This window comes from Ziziphus jujuba, chromosome 8, assembly GCF_031755915.1.
Source record: "Ziziphus jujuba cultivar Dongzao chromosome 8, ASM3175591v1".
NCBI lineage: Eukaryota > Viridiplantae > Streptophyta > Magnoliopsida > Rosales > Rhamnaceae > Ziziphus > Ziziphus jujuba.
The window spans coordinates 18,078,676-18,084,776 of NC_083386.1; the positions used below are offsets into that span (position 1 = coordinate 18,078,676).

The 6,101-nt window shown below is 36.1% G+C and overlaps 1 non-coding gene across 1 annotated transcript; it reads left to right on the forward strand.

The window, feature by feature from the left end:
• The first annotated feature begins 5,589 nt into the window (after positions 1 to 5,589).
• On the forward strand, positions 5,590 to 5,696 carry LOC125421701 (small nucleolar RNA R71). Its single transcript, XR_007240012.1, has one exon. It is a non-coding gene; the product is annotated as a small nucleolar RNA R71 (small nucleolar RNA).
• The last annotated feature ends 405 nt before the right edge of the window (positions 5,697 to 6,101 follow it).

Consider the following 6,101-nt stretch of genomic DNA (forward strand, 5'->3'; position numbering starts at 1 on the left):
ATTTAAGCTACACAAAGACAAATCCACCATTTAAAAACCAATTTATTTTCAATCATAGTCTTATCATTGGCTCATTAAAGTACTTAAGAAAACACCACAAAAACAATTTTTTTTTATTTTTTATTTTTATAATAATGAAGGAAAATAAAAACTAACATTTTTGAAAACTTATAAAAACACTTAAATGGACAAGATTTAAAAGATGCGAAGCATGCTTTTCACCCCCAAACTTAAAATGAACAATGTCCTCATTGTGAAAAACATAAAATAAAGCAAAAGTAAATAAAAGGTAAAGAATACTCCCCTTTGAAGACATGGAATGTTCCTCGTAATGTGAAAAAATTTGATGTACTCCAATGCATATTCAAGGTGGTTATACTCCAAAAACCTAACTTTAGACTTGAAATTCTCAACATTCGTCTTTTGCCCTTTTACACCTAAACATCTTAAAACCTTGCAAAAACTCAAACAAAACACATCAAAACAACCTAAAAACAAGAAAACAACTAGAAACAACTAAAATAAATAGATAAATAGTAAAGAAAGAAATTTGGGTTGCCTCCCAAGAGCGCTTGTTTAAAGTCATTAGCTTGACTCCTCCCTCTAACTTAATTAAGATCATCCAAGTAGAGGCTAGTCTCAAGCACTCCACCTTCATAATATGGCTTCAACCGCTGCCCATTCACCTTAAAACTTTCATGTCCCGGTTTGGTGATTTCAATTGCTCCACTTGGAAAAATTTGTACAATATCATATGGTCCACTCCATCTTGATCTTAATTTACCTGGAAACAATTTAAGTCTAGAGTTATAAAGAAGTACCTTTTGTCCAACATGAAAGTTCCTCTTTTTAATCATCTTGTCGTGCCATCTCTTTGTCTTTTCTTTGTAAATCTTTGCATTCTCGAAAGCATCCATCCTAAATTCTTCAAGTTCATCCAATTGCAATAGCCTATTCTTGCCCACAGCCTCTTGATCAAAATTCAGAAACTTGGTTGCCCAATATGCTTTATGCTACAATTCCACGGGAAGATGACATTCCTTACCAAAAACCAGTTTATACGAAGAAGTACCAATGGGGGTCTTGTAGGCGGTCCGGTATGCCCAAAGTGCATCATCTAGCTTTAAGCTCCAATCCCTTCTTGAAGCATTGACCGTCTTCTCCAAAATCCTCTTTATTTCCCTATTTGAAATTTTTACTTGCCCACTAGTTTGTGGGTGGTAAGGAGTAGCAATTTTATGTCTAACACCATATTTAGCAAGAAGGGATTCAAATTGTTTGTTGCAAAACTGAGTGCCACCATCACTAATGATTGCTCGGGGTGTACCAAATCTAGTAAAAATGTATTTTTTTAAAAATTTCACTACAACTCGTGCATCATTAGTAGGTAGTGCACTAGCTTCAACCCATTTAGAAACATAATCCACAGCAACTAAAATATATTTATTACCACAAGAAGAAGGAAAAGGACCCATGAAATCAATACCCCAAACATCAAACAATTCTACCTCAAGGATATTCTTCAAACGCATCTCATTCTTCCTTGATATGTTCCCGGTTCTCTGGCACCTATCACACCCTTGCACATAAATATTAGTATCTTTAAACATAGATGGCCAATAAAATCCAGAATTTAAAATTTTTGCTATGGTTTTTCTAGTCCCAAAATGCCCCCCATACTCACTAGAATGACAACTTTTAATAATGGACATTGTCTCTTCTCTAGCAACACACCTCCTAATTATACCATCGGCACACTTCTTAAAAAGATAGGGGTCATCCCAAAAGTAATACCTACTTTCCTTAAGAAACTTATGCTTTTCATATGGTTTTTCCAAACTAGGCGGCATAACATTAGTAACCAAATAATTAACAATGTCAGCATACCAAGGTACATCAAACATACCATCAACCTTAAACACTTTCTCATCTGGAAAACACTCTTCTATATCTCTTTCTTCTTTTTCCTCACTCAATTCCAACCTAGACAAGTGATCAGCTACTAGGTTTTCTACTCCTTTTTTATCCAAAATTTCTAAGTCAAACTCTTGAAGTAACAAAACCCATCTAATTAACCTAGGTTTAGACTCTTTCTTACTCATGAGGTACTTAATTGCACTATGATCGGTATAGACAATGGTCTTAGAACCTAACAAATATGCTCTAAACTTATCAAAAGCAAAGACAATGGCAAGCATCTCTTTCTCCGTAGTAGCATAATTAAGTTGAGCATCATTCAAAGTTCTAGAAGCATAATAAATAACATGCAGTTTTTTATCTTTCCTTTGTCTCAAAACAGCTCCTATAGCATAATCACTAGCATCACACATAATTTCAAAAGGTAGATTCCAATTAGGAGTACACATAATGGGAGCACATATTAATTTTTCTTTCAAAAGATTAAAAGCATGCATGCATTCATCATCAAAAACAAAGGGAACATCTTTATTCAACAAGTTACAAAGAGGTTTAGTTATCTTGGAAAAATCCTTAATAAATCTCCTATAAAAGCCCGCATGCCCAAGAAAACTCCTAATACCTTTTATTGAAGTAGGTGGAGGCAATTTCTCTATAACTTCTATTTTAGCTTTATCTACCTCAATTCCCCTTTTAGAAACCTTATGACCTAAAACTATGCCCTCTTGAACCATAAAGTGACATTTTTCCCAATTAAGCACAAGATTCGTTTCTTTACACCTTAGAAGAACCCTAGATAAATTTTGCAAGCAAGAGGTAAAAGAATCACCAAATACACTAAAATCATCCATAAAAATTTCAATGATATCTTCTACCATATCCAAAAAGATGGACATCATACACCTTTGAAAGGTTGCAGGTGCATTGCATAAACCAAAAGGCATCCTTCTATAGGCAAAAGTTCCATAAGGACAAGTAAAAGTAGTCTTTTCTTGATCATCAGGGGCAATAGCTATTTGATTGTAACCACTATAACCATCTAGAAAACAATAATATTCCTTACCGGCTAACCTTTCTAACATTTGATCAATGAATGGCAAAGGAAAATGGTCTTTTCTAGTGGCCTTATTAAGCTTCCTATAATCAATACACACTCTCCACCCAGTAACTAACCTAGTAGGAATAAGCTCACTCTTATCATTCTCTTGCACAGTCATCCCACCTTTCTTAGGAACTACTTGAATAGGACTTACCCAATTACTATCCGAAATAGGATAGATAATCCCGGCTTCTAAAAGCTTTAAAATCTCACCATGAACCACTTTCTTAAGATTAGGATTAAGCCTCCTTTGATGTTCTACAGTCGGTTTATGGTCTTCCTCCATAAGTATTTTGTGCATACAAATAGAGGGGCTAATACCCTTAATATCAGCTATAGTCCAACCTAGTGCAGTTTTATGTTCTCTTAAAACTTCTAAAAGTTTGGCTTCTTGGTCCTCACTAAGGGCGGATGAAATTATTACCGGAAGGGTATTATTAAATCCTAGAAAAGCATATTTTAAATGACTAGGTAGTGGCTTCAAATCAATTATAGGTGGCTGCTCCACACTCGGTATCTTTCTAGGTCCACTCTCACCTAAATCCTCAAACTTTCCAACATAATCTACCTCACAGTGGGTGGCTATATCTATGATGTTACACTCTTGTTTTTCTTCTTCTGTACATGGTCCAAATAACTCAAACAATCCTAAGGGATCTAAATTACTTTCCTTTGCCATATCATTTACCAATTCATCACATGCATCAACAAGAAAGTAGCAAGAAATTTCATCAAGATTAGGAAATTTAACAACATTAGGGATTTGAAAACTTACCTCCTCGTTGAGTACTCTAAGGGTTACTTGCCTTTGTTGTACATCAATTAGGGCACGTCCGGTTGGAAGAAATGGTCTTCCAAGAATGATTGGAATGTTGTCATCTTCCTCCATATTAAGTATCACAAAGCCTGCAGGGAATATGAACTTGTTTACTTTTACAAGTACATCCTCCAATATTCCCCTTGGCCTTTTTATGCTTCGATCTGCCATTTGAAGAGTCACTGTGGTAGGCTTCACATCTCCCACTTCAAGCTTCCTGTAAATGCTATATGGCATCAAATTAATGCTAGCACCTAAATCACAAAGAGCCATAAAATTATAATGTCCAATGTTACACGGGATATCAAAGCTTCCTGGATCTTTTAACTTGGGTGGAATCCTATGGTGTAACCTAGCACTACTCTCCTCACTCAAAGCTACTAACTCATAATTCTCCCACCTCCTCTTGTTTGACAATATCTCCTTCAAAAACTTAACATAGGAAGGCATTTGTTCTAAGGCATCTATGAAAGGGATATTTACATGCAATTGCTTAAATACATCAAGAAACTTTTTAAATTGATTATCTAACTTTGCATTCCTAAACCTAGATGGGAAAGGTGGAGGTGGGGTTTCCTTGTAGGCTTGATTCTTCTCCTCATTTTCGTTGTGCTTCTCAATAGGTTTGGTTAGGTAAGGTGCTGGTTCAACGTTCTTTGATCCAGTTGGTGAGCTCTCGGCCTCTCTTACATGTGGTGGTATGTACTTTGTTGGTGGAGACTTCATGGCATCACTTAAACCTTCATCTTTTCTCCTATAAGCCTCATTATGCTCCACATTTGATTTTGAGTTGTCATGTGTGACCAAGTGTGATGTTGAGTCTATAGGGCTCTCTTCATCTTCATCATCAAGAATTACCATCCCTTTGTCACTTTCTTTAGGCCCGGCTACTTGCTTTCCACTTCTTAATGTAATGGCTTGAACCTGCTCCTTTGGGTTCTTCTCCGTTTGGCTTGGCAAAGTTCCTTGACTTCTTTGGAATTGAGTTGCTAATTGACCTATTTGGTTCTCCAAGCTTTTGATTGCAGCCATTTGGTTGTTGAACATTTGACTATGGTTTGTCAATTGTTGCTCAGTTCTCTGCATGAAAGAATTAGTATTATTAGATAACTCTTGCAAGGATTGTTCAAGTGAAGAAAATTGAGTTTGAGCTTGAGAAGAATTTTGATTTTGATGTGCAAGTTGCGGCTTTTGGTAGAATGGAGATTGGAATTGTTGTCTTTGAAACCCTCCACTTTGTCCTTGATTAGACCCTTGCTGGTTGTTGTTAGACCATGAAAAATTTGGGTGGTTCCTCCATCCTGGATTATATGTGTTAGAATATGGATTGTTTTGTTGCTTTTGGAAGTTCCCTACAAAATTAACATCATCAGAAGCAAAGGGATTTCCAACTTGGCAATCCACACTCTTATGATCATGAGCACCACATAAATCACAAAATAAAAAATTATTAGTAGATTGGATAGAATTCACCCCTATTTGACCAAATTGAGTGTTCAACGTCTTCATGAATTGGGTTGCAAGTTGAGCTCCTAAGTTGTTAATATCAACATCTTCCACGCCCTTTACTTGACTTCTTCCATTTAGTCTCCTCTCACTTGGATATTGGTAGTTATTATGGGCCATCTCTTCAATTAATTCAAATGCTTCTGATTGCCTCTTCTTCATTAAAGAACCTCCTGCAGCTGCATCTACCAATTGTTTGTTACCATAATCTAGACCATTATAGAAAATCTGTACCTATATCCATGTTGGAAAACCATGGTGTGGGCATCTTCTTAATAGTTCCTTGAAGCGCTCCCATGCATCATACAAAGTCTCTTGGTCCCATTGACAAAAATTGTTTATATCACTTTTCAATTTTGCGGTCTTCGATGGAGGAAAAATTTTGTCTAGGAATTTTGCCTCCATAGCATCCCATGTAGTGATAGTACCTGCAGGTAAAGAATTTAACCACACTTTTGCCTTGTCTCTAAGAGACCAAGGAAAAAGTCTTAATCGAAAAGCATCATCAGAAACACCATTTTGTTTAGACATATCACACAATTGAAGAAAACTAGAAATATGCATGTTTGGATCTTCATGAGGCAAACCACAAAATTAAACATTATTAAGCAAAGAAGTAGTAGATGCTTCAATTTTAAAATTGTTTGCTTCAATGGGTGGTCTCCTTATGCAAGACAAATCACCAACTTTCTTGTGAGCAGCATACTCGCATATGGGCAAATCATCTTCTCTTTGGTTGGCCATTGCACCTTCTTGAGTTCC